Source organism: Mustela putorius, unplaced genomic scaffold (genome assembly GCF_011764305.1).
Source record: "Mustela putorius furo isolate JIRA1106 unplaced genomic scaffold, ASM1176430v1.1 tig00000460_pilon_pilon_pilon, whole genome shotgun sequence".
NCBI classification, from domain to species: domain Eukaryota; kingdom Metazoa; phylum Chordata; class Mammalia; order Carnivora; family Mustelidae; genus Mustela; species Mustela putorius.
Window position 1 is genome coordinate 12,690,157 of NW_025421389.1, and position 17,659 is coordinate 12,707,815.

General features: G+C 41.2%; 1 long non-coding RNA gene across 1 annotated transcript; it reads left to right on the plus strand.

The window, feature by feature from the left end:
- The first annotated feature begins 601 nt into the window (after window positions 1–601).
- LOC101673155 lies at window positions 602–1,679 on the plus strand. Its single transcript, XR_199242.2, has 3 exons — window positions 602–655; window positions 1,150–1,249; window positions 1,494–1,679. It is a non-coding gene; the product is annotated as an uncharacterized LOC101673155 (long non-coding RNA).
- The last annotated feature ends 15,980 nt before the right edge of the window (window positions 1,680–17,659 follow it).

Here is a 17,659-nt window from a genome sequence, read left to right on the forward strand (position 1 = left end):
AGCTTCTTAAGAGAGTTATGCTTTCTAAGATTTGATTTCCTTCCTAGCGTTCACCGAAGTGACAGAGTACACACACTCACAAAAACTTCATTAAATGAATGAATGAATGAATGAATAGTTCTTCAGGTCTCCTGGAACTCAGGAATAATTATTGTTTTGTTAGTGTCTAACTTTCCTTTATCCCTCCTGGGAACAAGAAATGATTGATATGCATATCAAATTAGATATGCATATCTAATTTTTAACTAACTAACATTTAAAAACATGGCAGAAAGGAGCTCGGTCAGGGGTAGAGACTCTCTTGGAAGAAGCACGCCTTCTGGTCTTCAAAACTAGAAGCCATATTCCTTGGCTCCAGGAATGAGTAAGACTAAAGTCGTAGAGCTCTGTGGATCTTCAGTCCCTAGCCAGTCTCACTTCTCCTTATGTCACCTGTAAATGAGTAACAGAATCAACAGATGGCTGAGGTCTATATTTGTAGACTACAATTATAGGGCAAAAAAGAGAGAGAGAGAGAGAGAGAAAACACACACACACACACACACACACACAACCTTGTAAACAGTTCCTAAACTTAGAGAAAAATTCTTTGCCTGCTTATAGATAACACCTTGAGAGAGGACTGAGGTCACTGGCGGTCAGCACTGGAGAGCAGGTGAGATAATTTTCTCAAGAAGTAACGTGAGCGATGTTTCATCTGTGATTCCCTAACATGGCTTAGCAATATTTGAGGGACTGTAATCGGTCAGTGATCAAGGGAAGTCAAAAGAGACCATGTTTGTGATAACATGAACAATAATAATTGAAATTACCACTTTCCAACCACATAGGACTGTGCCAGGAAGTGTGCTGAATATGCAGGTCATACCAGTCCCATGAAGATTCTGTATATGATGCCATGTTATCATTAAGCATTTTGCCAATAAAGCATGGTTATGCTTTAGAATTCATTTCAGAGTGTCAGAAGTACTCCCTCTGAATAACTTTTTAAAAAATTGTAAACTACTATTCTTACTCTCTTGGGCAATACATATTTGCTTAGTACAATAGGGGCTATTTCTATAAGGCAAGATGTGAGTAAATCATTCCTAAATTTAAAAAGGCATTTCAGTTTATAAACATCACATTCTTTTCCTCCTTCTCTGGCAGATCATATTTTATTGATTAGGAACAACTGATTTGTCATAGGGAAGACTTAATAATGCCACAGATGATACCAATGAGGAAGGAGCTCATACTGTATCTTCAGGTATTACCTTTAAAACAATCCCAAATGAGAAGTAAGAGAATTTTCTTTGGTTTTCTGAAAAACTTCTTTCCGATCTCTGGGAACTGAAGTGAATGCAGAAGAACCATTAAGAGAACTGGATTTTCAGCTCATTCAAACCACAGCTTTATAAAGACAAGATAGGTCTCTTATAAATCCTTAATTTTCCACTGAACAAGTACAGTTGAAATTAGTCGACTTCTAAAACTTTACATTTATTTTTCAGAGGGAATGGAGCCAAGCCACTGAGAAATCCGCCATGTTGAATTAGGCTATGTCGCATCCAAGAGGTTGTGGAAAAGCCAAAATGCATTTTGCTGAACAAACACCATCATAAGTTATTATAGTGTACAGATTTCTTTTAGGTTGTATGGCACTTAAAAGGCTAATGTATGACTGGGAGCAATGCAAAAGAAAAATTCATTATAAGTTGTTAAAAATGGATATAATTCTAAATCAATTCCCATTAGCTAAAATGTAGATATTGCACATGTCTTGGAGAATTTTATTATAAATTCATGCTAACCCTGTGAGTAATGGTGGTTAGTCCGTATCTCCTTCCTTAATAAAAAGGAACAGAAGACTGCATCCAGTACATTCTTATTAAATGAAATGTTTAAAAGAAGTCATCTTGTTTCTCATGGTGTGTCCTGATTATGTCAAGTCAAATTAGTTAAGTATATAAATTTCAGTAAACAAAAGTGACAGATAAATGAAATTCGTGGGGACACTCCCATGAAACCGTCCATGGACGCCATACTAGGTGGCAATTTCACACACCACCATCTGGGTATCCAAAAGGAGAAGAAGTCAGTCTTCAAATGGTGTTATGTCAATGCCAACATTGTACTTTTCTCTCTGCCATGTGTTTGATTATTTTCATGTAAAGATCTTCCACTTGCTCTATGAAGATACATGGAAGGATGAGAGAGTTCTAAAATCTTCCATTTGTCTTTTTTTTGCGTGAATCAGGCTTTTCTCGTCCTATCCTTTTTGTGTAAAACTAAAACTGCTTCAAGAAATGCATTAATACCATTTCTAATATAAGAAAATAAATATTCTCAGATTTTGATCTGTGGATCGCCTTTCCTCCACTTAAAAGCACCTATCAAAACTGTTAGACAACTGTCAACTGTGTTGAAGCCTAACGCAGAGCTTCTAGAAGCTTTTCCTGTACTAAATACTGTGTTAAGCATTAGAAGTAAAACTATGAACAGCATTGAGGTAACTGTGACCTAAATAATTTTCTGTCTAGTGAAAAAGAAAGGTGTCTATACATACAATTAAAATACAGCATGATAGATTTCATGTTAAGGGGATTCAAAGTGCTATGGGAACACAAAAGGAGGTTCCTAAATTGCTGTAGGGAATCAGTGGAGGTCCCCAGGGAAGGAACTGATAATTAAGAATTGAATGATAATAAGAATTTACCTGGGTATGGGGGTAAGATGTGGCTTGTGTCCTTCAGGGGAAGCAGGCTGAGTAAAAGCATGGAGACAAGAGGCTATGTAATACTAAACAAACAAGCAAATAAAAATACTTTAAAAATGCAACAAAGCAAAATATAACTGTAGCATTGGCAAGAATTGGCCCTGAAGACTGTGAGGAAAGGATCAAAGTGAGGCGAGGAAAGGCCTTGTAAGCAAGGTCAAGAGTGCATATTTTATCTGAAGCAAAGTGAGCCACACTCCACATTTACATCTTAGGAACACTACTCTGGCTGCGGGGTGAAGAATGGATTTTGGGGGAGCAAACCAGAGGCAGGAAGACAGTTTACAAAGGGTGGATGTAGTCATAACAGAATAATAGCTCAAATTTATTGAGAGCTTATTATGTATCAGACACTATTTTTTTAAAAAGATTTTTAAATTTATTTATTTGACAGATGGAGATCACAAGTAGGCAGAGAGAGAGGAAGAAACAGACTCCCAGCTGAGCAAAGAGCCCGATGTGGGGCTCGATCCTAGGACTCTGGGATCATGACCTGAGCCGAAGGCAGAGGCTTTAACCCACTGAGACACCCAGGTGCCCCCAGACACTATTTTAACATGGATGTTAACTCTTTGTATTCAAATCATCACCCTGGAAGTTATATTGCTATTACTCCTATTTTATGGATGAGGTTAAGACACAGAAAGACTGAGTAATTTGCCAAAGTTTATGTGGGTGGTAAAGTCTACTTTGGATAAAATAGAGTTTTAACCCAGACAATCTTAGCACAGAGTCCACATTCTTAATGGTCACTACCCTCCAGTACTTGGAACATTTCATGAAAATGAAAGCAGAAGTCAGACACGTGCCAGTTCCAGGTCAGAGCCAAGTATTTGATGGTCAAGGCTGAACTGAGCATTTAGAATCAGGTAAGCAATTTCTACTGGAAAAGCTTCTTATGCTAAGGAGGTCGAGGGAGGGGTACAGGTCAAAAGGAGAGCTCATTACATGGATCAGTAGAGAAGGTCAGAACAGATCAAGCAGAGAGTGGAAATTCAAAACACAGTGCAAAACAAAAAGTGGGGTAAACCAGGTAGTCAAGAGATAAAGGAAATGTGCAGGAACCAAGATTTCTCAGGAACCAAAGGAAGAGAGCCAAGACGTGAGAGAACAGATGTGGAGTAACAAATCCTGACAGAGCAGGCTACATGAGACAGGTTTTTGCCTCAGGCCTGGAGCTTTTTTATAGTTCTTGTGGAGTTCCCAACCTGAGTCTTTGTGACTTCTAGGTCTTGCCCTGCTGAGGGAGGGAAGGGAGTAACTAACTGGGGACACGTGATTGAATTGATGTCTGCGGGTAGATGGGGAGCAGCAATTAGTGGGAGATTCTTCCTGAGAAGACCATAAAGGACACGTTATAAATAGCTGTTATTAATAGATTAGTGGATTCTCTAGATTGTAGACATTTAATAAAGATGTGTTATATGAATAATTGAATGAAGAAGTAGAGTCCCTATTTCTTACATTATGAGTGGCTAAAATAAGAGGAGGTCTATATATCTAAATTATCTTCCCTCATATTGAAAGATAATTGGCATCCTTTTCAATAAGGCATTATATTAAAGACAAATCCCAGATTCCCAAGCTCTTTATAAATATTATGAAATTTTAAAATAATAGTTTTCTATATTTGGAGTTATTTGAAGGAAAGAGCATGGGTATTAGACCAAGGAAGATCTAACTTCTGGGAGCCTGTTCTAACACTGACCAGCCTCAGTTCCATCATCTGGAAACTGGGAAGGAAATACTTCTGTCCCAAGAAATAAATCCTTAAATTTTCAGTCAGTCAGTTGTTTTACTTAAGTGTCAAGACAATTAGTTTAGTGGGAAAGTATAGTCTTTTCATTGAAAGATACTCAAACAATTTCATATATCCTTGTGCAAAAAGAAAGGCTTAGACTGTCACCTCACACCATACACAAGAGTTAACGCAACATGATTACAAGCTGAAATGTAGAAACTAAAACAGTTATTTATTTATTTATTTTAGAAAGAGAGAGGAAGCACTCTCAAGCAGTGGGGAAAAGAGGGAAAAGGACGGGCCGACTCTGAGCTGAGCACAGGGCTTGACGCAGGGCTTGATCTCATGACCAGGAGATGATGACATGAGCTGAAATCAAGGATGGGATGCTTAACCAACTGAGCCACCCAAGAACCCTGAAAACAGTTTTTGTAAGAGACTATAACACATGTTCAACACCTGGTCTTAGACAAAGATTCTCTAGATCAGACATCCAACAAAGGAAAAACATGTGATAAATTGAGTCTCATCAAAATTAAAAACTTCTGCATTTTGAAAGACACTGCTAAAAAATTTAAAAGACAAGCAACAGATTGGGGGAAAGATATTTACAAAACACAAACCTGATAAAGTACTAGCATAGAATTTATAAGAATATTTCCAACTCAATTATTAAAAGACGAACAACACAATAAAAAATAGGTCATGAATATGAATGATATTGTCACAAAGAGGACACAAATGGACAATAAGTACATGGAAAGATGCTCAGCATATTATTCATTAGGGAAATGCAAATTAAAACCACAACAAAATATCATATTTCACCCACTGGAGTGGCTAAAATAAATACAACAGACAGCAACAAATGTTGAGAATGATTAGAGAAATGGGAACCATCATACAATGTTGTTGGGAATGCAACATGTTGCGGCCATTTTAGAAAAGTTTGGAAATTTATCAAATGGTTAAACATAAAAATACCATATGACTTAGCAATTTCACTCCTGGGTGTTTGTTAAAAGAACTGGAAACACAGGTCCACACAAAGACCAGCATGTGGGTGTTCATAGATGCTCATAGCAGCGTTATTAATAGTCCAGTAAAGGAAATAGCCTAAAGGTTCACCAGCTGGTGAATGGATAGTCAAAATGTGGTATATTCTACAGAGAACACTACTCAGCCATGAAAAGGAAGGAAGTGCAGACACATGCTATGACAAGGATGAACCTTGAACTTTACACCAACTGAAAGAAGCCAGAGACATGGCGCCATGTACTGTGTGTGTGCTTTATAGAAACTGTCACCAAAAAGTAAATGGATGTGTGGGGTGAAGGACCACCCTGACGTAGGCATGTGGGGTGGGTTGTATGGGATGGGTGTCTTTATGATAATTACCTGTGACCAACAAAGAATAACCAGACCCTAAGAAGGAAGTAAACCATTAAAGGTGTTATCACTAGAGATGTTTAAAGAACTTAAGTTCCCTGGTTGCTTTCTAGAAATGACTAACCCTAAAAGCCCTTGATGGCAACCCTGTTGGAACCCCTCGCCCTCCCTCTTGAGAGCTTTTTCTGTATCTTCACTTAATAAACTTGTCACTTTACACATACACACACACACACACACACACACAAGCAGACTGAAAGACATGGAAGGTAGTATAGTGGTTGCCAGGGGCTAGGACATGTGAGTAGATTAGCCTTACCTATAAATGGGCCAAAAGATTTTTATTGTGGGAATAAACTGTGGGAATCTAAAATCAATGTATTGTGATAATTGCACTCCCCAGTAAAACTGGTAAAAATGATTGCATTTTACAAAGGAAATGGGTAAGTCTCATGACATGTAAAAGGTACTTTAAGAAATTGTTTTTAAAATGCCAATTGTGGGGCGCCTGGGTGGCTCAGTGGGTTAAAGCCTCTGCCTTCGGCTCAGGTCATGGTCCCAGGGTCCTGGGATCGAGCCCTGCATCGGGCTCTCTGCTCGGCAGGGAGCCTGCTTCCTCCTCTCTCTCTCTGCCTGCCTCTCTGCCTACTTGTGATCCCTGTCTGTAAAATAAATAAATAAAATCTTAAAAAAAAAAAAAAAGATAAAACGCTAATTGTAAGAAGTGAGTTCATTGCTCAGGAAATGTCCATTTCTTTACTATGTCTTTCACTTCTCCGTATTTCCCTAGGAGCACCAAGTGAGACCACCAGGGCTCCTCTTTTTCACCCTCACTTCATAGAAGATTTTTTTTCCCATTAAAAAAACAAAACACAGTAGGGACATCTGGGTGGCTCAGTGGGTTAAGCCTCTGCCTTTGGCTTCGGTCATGATCTCAGGGTCCTGAGATCAAGCCCCGCATTGGGCTCTCTGCTCAGCACGGAGCCTGCTTCCCCCCCCCCCCGCCTGCCTCTGCCTACTTGTGATCTCTATCCATCATATAAATAAGTAAAATTAAAAACACACACACACACACACACATACACACAAACGCAGACACACAGTAAAACAACAACCCTCCCCCAATTATCCCTCCCCCACAAAATAAAGACAAATCCAAGTGATCAGTCAGTTCCTACCCTTAGAAAACTGTTTTCACTATAGTCAAGATACAGGGCTCTGCATAAGCAAGTCTGGGTAACGACTCGGCTGTGTGAACAGCCTGTCTTTCCCCCTTCCCTCTCGGGACTCACGACAGCACAGATGCTATGCACAGGGCCCAGCTGGTGGAGTCCAATGTCGCTGGCTTTGCTGAGTGCCTGGTAGAGGACGCTGGCCTCAGCATGTTAGCAATCCCTATTTGCTGGCTCTAATAGATACATTTTGCCTCCAGCAAAAAGTCTGCGAATAGTTAATAAGAATAATGAGCAGTAGCAGAGAATTAATGGCCTCTTTATTATGAGAGATGGAGCCCAATGTTCAGTGTTCTTGAATAGGAAAATTGTTTTATAGGCAAAATTAACTGGAGAGACCTTATTTAGCCAATTTTGAGGTAATGGGTTTTGGCTTCTAAATGTCAGTAAATGCAGAAAAGAAGATTCCAGGTAAGGGATGAGCCACTCGCACGGTACTTCCTCAGCTACAAAAAGGAAGGTAAGGCTTGTCTCCTCAGCAGCAGATGGGAGAGTGACTGCTTGCATTTTTAGCAAAAGGAAAACAAGGAGAGCAGCCTCTCTTGGCGCACGTGAGCTTTACCTTGATTTACCTTGCAGCTTGCACGATTTCTACTTTTTCCAGCGATGCCAAAACCATCAGGACACCCAAGTTGTCATCGTCCATGCTCAGAGCATACTCACTTGGGTGAGAGTCCAGTACCTACCTCGCTGTTAACAGGACTCAGGTTCGGCATATGTCCCGAGAATGTTGGGCCAGATACCAGCTGGCCAGGTGGTCCTAGGTGATCAGATCTGGGATTCCTTGTTGATAGTCACTCTGGAGCCCTTGGTTTTGAGGGATGTCATCAACAGGAATTCAATAGTCCTGTTGTCAGGTGTATCGGGTTACACTATTAGACTGCTTCCTAATAGCCTTTTGCCGGTCATATATTTATTTTTTAAAAAGATTGATTTCTTTATTTTACAGAGAGAGAGAGAGAGAGAATGGGGGAGGGGCAGATGGAAAGAGAGAGGGAGAGAACCCCAAGCAGACTCCCAGCTAAGTGTAGAATCTGACACAGGGCTCAATCCCACAACCCCAAGGTCATGACCTGAGCCCAAACCAAGTCAGATGCTCAACCAAGTGAGTGCCTATCCAGGCACCCCTACTGAAGTTGTTTTTAAAAAACAAACAAAATGAAAGAACAACAAAACACAATGACAAAAATTTAGAGCAAAAATTGTTGAAAGGCTAGTAGGCAATTTCAGAGTACTAGAGTCACACTGCTAAATGTGATTGGCATCATTATACAGAGGCATCAGCAACAGAAAAGGGTGCATGACAGACCATCCTCACTCAAATTTGTCATTATTCAGGCACATTCATGACCATATTACAGGTCAAGTCTTGTTGAAGAACTAGGGCAAGTTTTAACAACTGCACTCACTTTAAAACCTTCTTTTTTTTTTAATTTGTATCATCAACTTCCTTTTTTGACCTCTTCCAAAATAACATGATAATGTGTCGGGCAATGGGCTGAGTTTGCCAGGAAAGAAAAGATGCTCTCACAACCTTCCTGAGGTCTCACAGCACATCAGGGGTAAACAAGCAGTCCACTGGGAGCTTCCTGGGAGAATATGCCAGATGCCTTCAGAATGGTTAAAAGGTAAGGACTGTCAGGTGAAGGGAATACCTCAATTCATAAAATGGGTTCACAAAGGCTTTACAGTGGAGGTACTCAGACATGCTTGAAAAAAAAATAAAAATTAAAGGCATGAAAGAAAGGAATTTTCAGGGACTCTTTCAGAGGAAGAAAGCAACACAAGCAAGCCCAAGAGACCGGAAAGCCAGAGGGGTGTCAAGACCAGTCAGAATTCCAGCTGAACTGGCATGTGATAGGAAGGTGTAGAGGACAACCGAGGTGAAGCACTGTAGAGAGCCTGTGGTGGTTGATGGGGGAATTGATCATAATATTCCTTGGTTAAAGACCTTAGCCTAGAGTGCCATGAAGAGCTTTGGGGTGGTTTGGTCCATATGGTGGCTGTGTACAGACTGAATTTGAACAGGACAGTTGAAAGGCAGAGAGTTTAGTTAGGGAGTTACTGGTTCCACAAGGCTCCTGCTGGTGGCTGAACTGAAGGTATTTCGGAATGAGCCTGGAACTGAGATTAGTTTGGAAGCCACTGTGATGAGCCAAGGAGAAAAAATAATAATTGGGATTTGACTTATGTTGGTCATGGTAGAAAAAAAAAAACGTGAATGAATAATTTTGGACGTAGGATATGCTTCAAACTAATGAAGGAAAGAATGTCAATGCTTTTCACAAAAATGGATCTGTAGCACAGATGAGGTACCTTTCTTCACTTCGTGTTCATCTGCTTTCTTCATATCGTTGCTGAAATGTCTCTCACCTTCTAGTTTATTCTTTTCTGAAGAAAAATTGATAACAAGCTTCCAGCCTCAAATCCTGTTCTTCTTGCCAAAGACTAGAAAATGCAATACAAAGGAAGATTCTTTGGAACAAGTATTAGACAAACTTGCCTATAATCTGTGAGACAAAGTTTGTTAGCATTCTCAGTAAAGTTTCAATAAACGTTTTCTGAATGAGAAAATAGGTCGATGGATGGGTGGTTGGATGGTTGGATGGATGGAGACATGGTTTCTTTATGCTTCAGTATGAATTAAGGTAAATTAATTCCAGCAGTTCTTTCTTCTTTAAAGACTTCCATAAGGAGTGAAATATCTCCTGTTTCCTCCTCCTCCTCCTCCAGAGACCACCACTGCCACCACCACCATCACGATGAACTAATATTTGCTAAGAATTTGCTATGCTCGTGTCAGTGCAATTAGCAGATGAATTTAGCCCAGTGAACTATATTGTCCTCTGTTTCCACAGCTATCTTTCACATGGCAGAATTAAAACCCAGCCGGACAACTTCCCTGGACAAACTTCTCAGGGAAAATTTCAAGAAAGAAGAAAATGAATTGTCTTCAGCTCCCTCTAATGAAGCTTTCTTCCCCTAAGAAAACTTGGCAATTAACCACATTTACCTCACCCTCAAGATGACTCCCACTGTACCCCTTGAATGGCTTTCCTTTGGGGGATGAGAATAATGGAACCAAGCAGCAAAGAATTCTGGGATACAAACAGCATGTTGGCATCAGGCCCCAGGGTTTTATAGAACCAAGTGGAAGATGCCACAGAGGTGACTGGCTTTGAAGAAAACTCACAGAGATAATCAATTTGATCACACAGGCAGACACTGAAGTATTTGTCAAAATGTCAGGATTATGGATAGTGCCAATATATTTGCTTTTCAATGCATTTGTCTTTTTAAAAGCCTGTATCTAATGTGACACCAGACACAGTTTTATTTTCATCCCCCCCCCACACACACACACTGGTCCACTACACAGTCTTCAATTAAGAAATACAATATTTTGGTGTCCTTTGGGGGGTGGGTTTTAAGGTTTTTATACACAGAGACTTCCTGCCATATACAGATAGAAGAGAAATTTATTTGTGCATCTGATGCTTATTTTAGGAGGGTTCGAGAAATATAGTAGTAGGTGACTATCAGACCCATTTCTTCTTTGTGGTCAACCTGAAATCCAGCTGAGAGGGGGGCTTAGTGAGACTAGAAGACAGCACAGGGCAGAGCCCTGTATCATCTCTCTAAGGAAAGCCAAGTGACATCCCACCCTCCACTCGATGTTAACCTAGGCAGCTGGATCCTTGTCCCCTTGCTAGTCATAGAAAATTCTTGAAGTCCAGATTAGCCATTGGCTCCTGGGAGATGTCTGGTTGCTCCACAGAGGACCTTGACCCTTGGTTACCATGGGTGATTTATTTAATACCCAAAGACTTGCATGGTTGATCACCTTAACTGAGAGGTTATGTAGCTTAAAATGGAAAAGGTAAAAATCATCAATTGCTATTGAAATGATACAGTATGCAAATACGACCGCAGCAATGAAATTATATTTTTAACATATAAGAAATAGTAAAGAGGAACAATTGATCCTCAAGTGAATTATTGGAGAGCTAGAGAAAATATTTTTTTTTTAAAGTATCATGTAGGAGAATTCTTAAAATGGAAACTGATCAGCTTTAAAAATTCCTTTGTGAAAGACTTGAGGCCATTAATTATTTTGCTTTCTATAGATTTTTGAGAAGGATCTCTTTTTTTCCTTTGGGGAAGAGCAGTGCTAAATAGCTAATGCTGTGTATAGTCTTTCTGCTCTTTTAGAGTGTTTCTTTTGGGTTTTTTGTTTTGTTTTGTTTTGCTTTGCTTTGTTTTTGGTTTTTTTCCTAGGCAAGAGAGAAGTGTTCTATTCCAATTTTCCTTCTCCTCTACCCACCTAGAACTGGATCTGCCTATTTGTCCTTAGAATGTCTGCCCTGTGGAAGAATTTAAGGTCTTCTCAGCTAACAACATAAAAATATTTGTTATGTCATTTTAATTCTTCCTGAATGGTATGGATTTGTACTGATAACCTAGGTCCTTATCAACTGAAATCTTGCCAAATATTTAAAATTCTGACTTCTGGGGTGTCTGCGTGGCTCAGTTGGTCAAGCGTCTAGACTCTTGGTTTTGGCTCAGGTCATGATCTCAGGGTGGTGGGATCAAGCCCAGAATCAGGCTCTGTGTTGAGCATGGAACCTGCTTCAGATTCTCTCTCTCCCTCCCTTTCCCCTCTGCTCCTCCTCTCACTCACCAAAGCGTGCAGTGTGTGCGTGCTCTCTCTCTAAAATATAAATAAATAAAATCTTTAAAAAATAATACAGTTCTGGGGCACCTGGGTGGCTCAGTCAGTTAAGCATCTGTCTTCGACTCAGGTTGTAATCCTGTGGTCCTGGGACTAAACCCTGCGTCAGGCTCCCTGCTCAGGGGAGAGCCTGCTTCTCCCTCTCCTTCTGCCTGCTGCTCCCCTTGCTTGTCCTCTCTCTCTCAAATAAATAAATCTTTAAAATAATAAAATAAAATAAGATAAAAATAATACAAAATAAAATAATAAAAATAAAACATAAGTTAATATAAAAATAAATAAATATAAAAATAAAAATAAAATACAATTCTGAATCTCATTTTTTCATATGCAGATAATTATAACAATTACAACAGATATTTAATAAGTGCTGAGTGCTGTTTTAAATGCTCCCTGTGCATCAACCCCTATCATCCACTCATGTCTTGGATGTAGGCATGGTCACTCTACTTGACAGATGAGGGCAAAGTTTCTACCCAAAATGGGGATGAAGTGAGGTAAATGGACAAAACTATCAGAACTGATCTTGGAGATGCTGCTCAATACATGGCTTCCCTTTGTCCTTCCTCCCTCCTTCCCTTCTTCCTAAAAGTCCATGTCTTTACAAGTACTTCTCCACAAGCCACAAACTAGCACAAATATGAAGAAAGGAGCCCAGGCACTGCTGGTTTTGTACCTTTTGTTAAACACACAGAAGATGGAGTTAGAGTTGAGGACTGGACATTTTCCAACTGTGTGGCAACTATTTATTTCTTGCTCTGAGTCTAGCCCAGTGTCCCATCTGCGTTGGAAACTATAGTATATATATTTGGTGTAGCACATATGTTCTGATTTAACAGCATCGGTCTGGGGTCAAGAAGCCGGTGGTTGGCCTGGCTCTGCAGCTTCGATGTCAGCAAACAGAACTCTGCTTATTCCTTGGGTCCACAGCAATCGTTTGGCCTCAGTTTACAAGGGGCTTTGTAGTCACCACTTTCATCTGACTAGCCGTAAAGACGAAATTGTTCAATGGATGTAAAAGTAAATTTTAAGTAGAAACACTTTTTAAGCCGAAAGCAACTGACCTCACATTCCTGAAGGAGGGACGAGCTCTCCAAAGGCACAGCAGTTTCCATCTCTGCTGGGGAAGAAAAAACACAGTGATAAAACTCTTTCCCCATTAGCAACTTTATTCTGAGCACAAACTGGCCAGCTGGAGTGACCAAGGTGATTGCCATGTCCGGCCAACACCTCAGGGGGTCATGGATGCATCAGCTCATGTGCAGTCTGGCCTGAACGCCCTGGATAAACCGTGTTGGAGATCCATTGGCTTTTATTGGATTGAGCCGAAAAGGTAGAAGGTGAAACGAATCTATGTTGAGAGCACCTATAAAAAGCACAAGATGTACCATTTTCATCCCCGTGAGCCGAGAAACAGGAGACTTCCTGGGAGATGAGACTTGCAGGCTTTAGTTTTGTTTAAAAGGTAGACAGCAGGGTAGAGACAGTTCTACCAAGTCCAGCTGAAACCACAGGAACTCTCTGGGTCTGGCTCCCTCTCTCTCTCCTTCTCTGTCTGTAGACAGAGATTTGTAATAACTGCTTTCATCTGACTTATCATAAGAATGGAATGATACCATGCATGTGAAGGTAACTTATAACTAGAAGCACTGGCAGTTCCTGGTTCTTCCCTAGACAGAGAGCGGGTGGGGGAAAAGGAGGGGAAACAGAGAGGCAGGGAGGGAGAGAGAGAGAGAGAGAGAGACCGTCTAAATGCATACACTGGAGTACAAGCTGGGGAGCCAAGATCAACGTTCTTACCAGACTTGGCACAGAATATTCCTCCAACTGGGGGAAGGATACAGATGAGATTGCTGTCTTGAGTGTTCCCAGCAGAAATCAGGAAACAGCAATTAGTTCCTCCATAAGAGGAAGTGCTGAGATTCATGCACCTGACATTGACCATTCCTTTGTGCCTCCCTCCCTTCCTCTGAGAGTCACTGAGCAAAATGCGAATGCATCAGAGGTTCACCAGTCACAGGTAGTTCCAAATGTAGTCTCCCGCAGATGTGATAAACCCGGCTTGGCTGTGATGGCCCTGTTGCCCTTGATATCATGCAAATGGGACAGCATGACTCTGCTCTAGAACCTGGACTCAGCCTGAGGCCTAGCCTGAGTCTGAATGCTGGTTTGCGGGGTGGCTTTACTTGCAGATGGGGACCAGGGAACAGAGCAAAGCATCCCCAGGATTCTTCTGTTTCGTGTTCTTCCTTAAGTGGCCCCTTGTCTAGGAACTGTTCCTAAGTGACTTGTCCCTGTTTTAGCCTTAAGATAGTTATGCACATTAGGGAGGGATCTAGAGAGGCCATTGTAGGTGTTGTTAGAATTTTTTAAGGCCATCTTTATCACTTGGCCATTGTTCTGGCTGTTGTTATAAGTGCCATAAAAGAAACATCTACCACATGCCCGGACTTCATGGATTGAATTCTAAACAGTTTGTTTCCAATGCTCACAGGGCACTGTCACTTTCTCTCTAGGTGTCACTCTATTTTTCTGGGACCTCTTGGCTGTCAACCTTTCTGTCTATCCACTATTGATTCTCCGTGCTGCTTGGAGTCACCCCTGGTCCTTCTACCGACTCCTTCACCTGTTCCCCCGGGATCTCGCTGGCTATTAGTAATCTTCCAGGAATAGCCCTTCCCACTTGGTCTTGCCCTCCAGATGTCCTTGCCCAAATGTAGTCCTTTGGGATCACATTCAGACCCATCCTACTCCCCTTCGATTGGACTGGGTAATGTAACAAGGGATCCGAGCAAAGTTTATCATCAAATAACACAATCACTATGCATCCATCACACCCAAAGTATTGTGTCAGCTAGAATGGGATTCCTGAAAGTCATAAAATTAGATCACTGGCATTTAAAAGAGTGGCCCAAATTTATCTGACAAGTAAATGTCACATCCACAATTTCTTTCATCAAATTTTGCCTTTATAACATATATAGCATGATATCCCTTCCCCCAATTTACCATCTAGATTTTGAGACAAGGCGTGGAAAAAACCCCCAAAATCCAATACTAAGCAACAACAAGGACCACACTGAGGAAATGTCCCAGGGTTGGGTGTGATTAATTGCTGAATGGGAGACTCAGTGAAGTCTGGGAGTTCAGAAGTGGGGAGTGATGAAGTTCTAGAACCTAGGTGAGGTTCGGTGAGCTGAGGTCCGGAGCTGATGACCAAGAAAGAATTCTTGAGACATCTTTGGTGCAAAATGGTGGTTTATTAAAGCACAGGGACAGGACTCGTGGACAGGAAGAGCTGCTGCCCTGGGTTGTGAGGGATGGCAGGTTATGTACCCTACAGTTGGGGGAAGGTGAGGGGAAGGGAGGTTTCAATGGAGTTTTCATATGCTAAAGAGGGCCTACAAGGTGCCAAAATGTCAGAGGCCTACCAGAGGCCTTGCCCTTGTGGCTGGATCAATGTTGTCTTTAGACCCCCCCATTAACCTTAAGATAGTTGGGAGACTTTTTGGTGGGGGTGTCACAATCCTGCTATCAATCGTCTTTGTTAGTGAGATTTAGGACATTTGTAAGCCAAGGGAGACTCCTGTCTAGCAGGATTGTGAGCTCTGCAAGTTAACTATTTGCTTATTGTTCATGGCAGTCAGGGCTGCCTGAGGGATGCTACACATATGACAGAGGGGAAGCTGATGGGGGGGGGTGGGTACAAGGCGCCAGCTTTTGCTTTGTCTTCAGCCAGCCTCATGCTCCCTCATCATTCCCTCCTGAACAATTTTGACCCTTAAATCTTTAAGGTGGTTGAAGGTGGAAGGTCTCATCTTCTGTAACTTCTTCCTGCTGAATAGGGGCGTAGAGCTATCCCTACCTACTTGGGTCAATATTGGTCAGTGTAGGAAGGTATAAGGGAGTTAGAAAAGCAGAGGCAGCTGAATCCAGCGCTGACAGTGAAGAAGTGTCTCTCTGCGTGGTCAGGATCATCTGTTGCTGTGAAGTCATTGCAGCAATGGAGTCTCGGCACCAAGTAGAGAAACAATGAACAAAGCAGCATACTAATATTAATAAGGTGATAAAAATGAGAAGCCCGAAAAGGAGATTTAATTGTTAGTCATAGTCCTCCTCCAAACCAGGAACTTAACCAATCACAGAGAGAAGGATCTTGTAGATCCTTAATCTGGGCATTCAAATATTTTATTAGTTCTGTGACAGTTTTGTGTTAGTCTGGGATTACATACAACATTCTGCTTTGATAATTGTGCATGTGCCACCCTGTGCTGCTGTCAGGACATCCTATTTTGTAGGACTGCCTTGCATATCTGAGACTTTGGTATTAAGTAGGGAGAGGCTCTTTAGTGAATCACTGAGTGCCTTTGTAGTATTATTTACTAAGGGCTTCTACATGCCACATGACATCCTCTAGTCCCACAGATGGAACAAAAATGGATGCTAAGTGATCATACCATTTAAAACCCAATAGTGTCTATCTTTGTTTTAAATTGGGGAGATTAACTGGAGTGGTGATGGTTTTAGTAATGCACCCATGAATCCAGGCAAATCCTAAAGTACAGCGACCCATCCACCCTGGAGTCAGCCAGGGCCACGGGTTGGTTCCACATATCCAGTGGGTTCTCTTTGGAGCTGACCATCTAATGCCAGGTCACCTTACCCAATCAGTAGCAAAACATTCAGTAGCCTGGAGTACTATTATTTGGGAACACATTTCTAATGATAGCCATCCTCGATACTGTGTGTTATTTGCCCAAGTATCATATGTATGGTTCTTTTGTTCCCAGCATAAAACTGCATTTTGAGTGAGCTGTCCAATGGGTGTGGGTATGAAACACAAATATGTATCCTAGATTTGATATACACCATCCTTAGTATAGCCATATGGAGGGTCTTGTAATTTAGACCCATATTTGATTGGGGAGTTATGGCTTGACAGCAATCCCTTTTCCTTCCAGGTAGCTCCATGGGCATGTAGTACCAGGAAGGCATATTTGGAGTCAATGTTAATGTTTATTTTTAAGGCTTTGGCAATTGAAAAGTGCTAGTGAGCACTACAGTATACCTAGCTTTTCTTATTTTTTTTTCTATGAAAACTACTGTCATCAGTAAACTGTCATTCACATTTTTAACAGAGGCATCTTCAATCTGGCCAAATAGAGTAAGCAAGATCAATAACCTCTGAACGGCTTTGCTCTATAGAGAAAGAAGCACAGTGGTCAGGTTCAGGCATACAGGTAACTAGGTTTAAAGTTTGACAAGTTTTAAGTATTATTTCTGGCATATCTGTTAGTGTAGCCCAGTATTTAATTAGTCGGCCTCCATCATTCATTGGTGGCCTTTGAATTCTAAGACAAATCTGGACCTGATGTGAACTCATTAGTTAGGGGCTGTTCCATAGTGAGCTTTGAGGCTCCTTTTATGAGGGCTGTTCTATGCTTAGCTAAAGCATCTGTTTGCAATTGCATCTCAACAGAGGTGGCTTCTAGGATAAATATGACTAAGGGATGAAACCATTGAGTAGCCCTTTGAGTGGTCCAGCCTTAACAATATCCTGATTACAGAGGATCACTGGCAAGTGGGAGAAAACTTGTTCGAGATAAGGGGAGTTCCCCATGCCTCATCCGATCCAATCATAAAGAAAGTGGGGTCATCCATTATCTCCACAAGTCCATAGTTAATCCTATGGAGTGCAATAGGCTGGCTTTTAGGCAATTTCATTATCCCAGCTACAAACAAGGTGTTAGTTAAGTTATACAATTGTAGGGGAATCAATCCCATTTTCCAGTTGTTTAATCATGTGC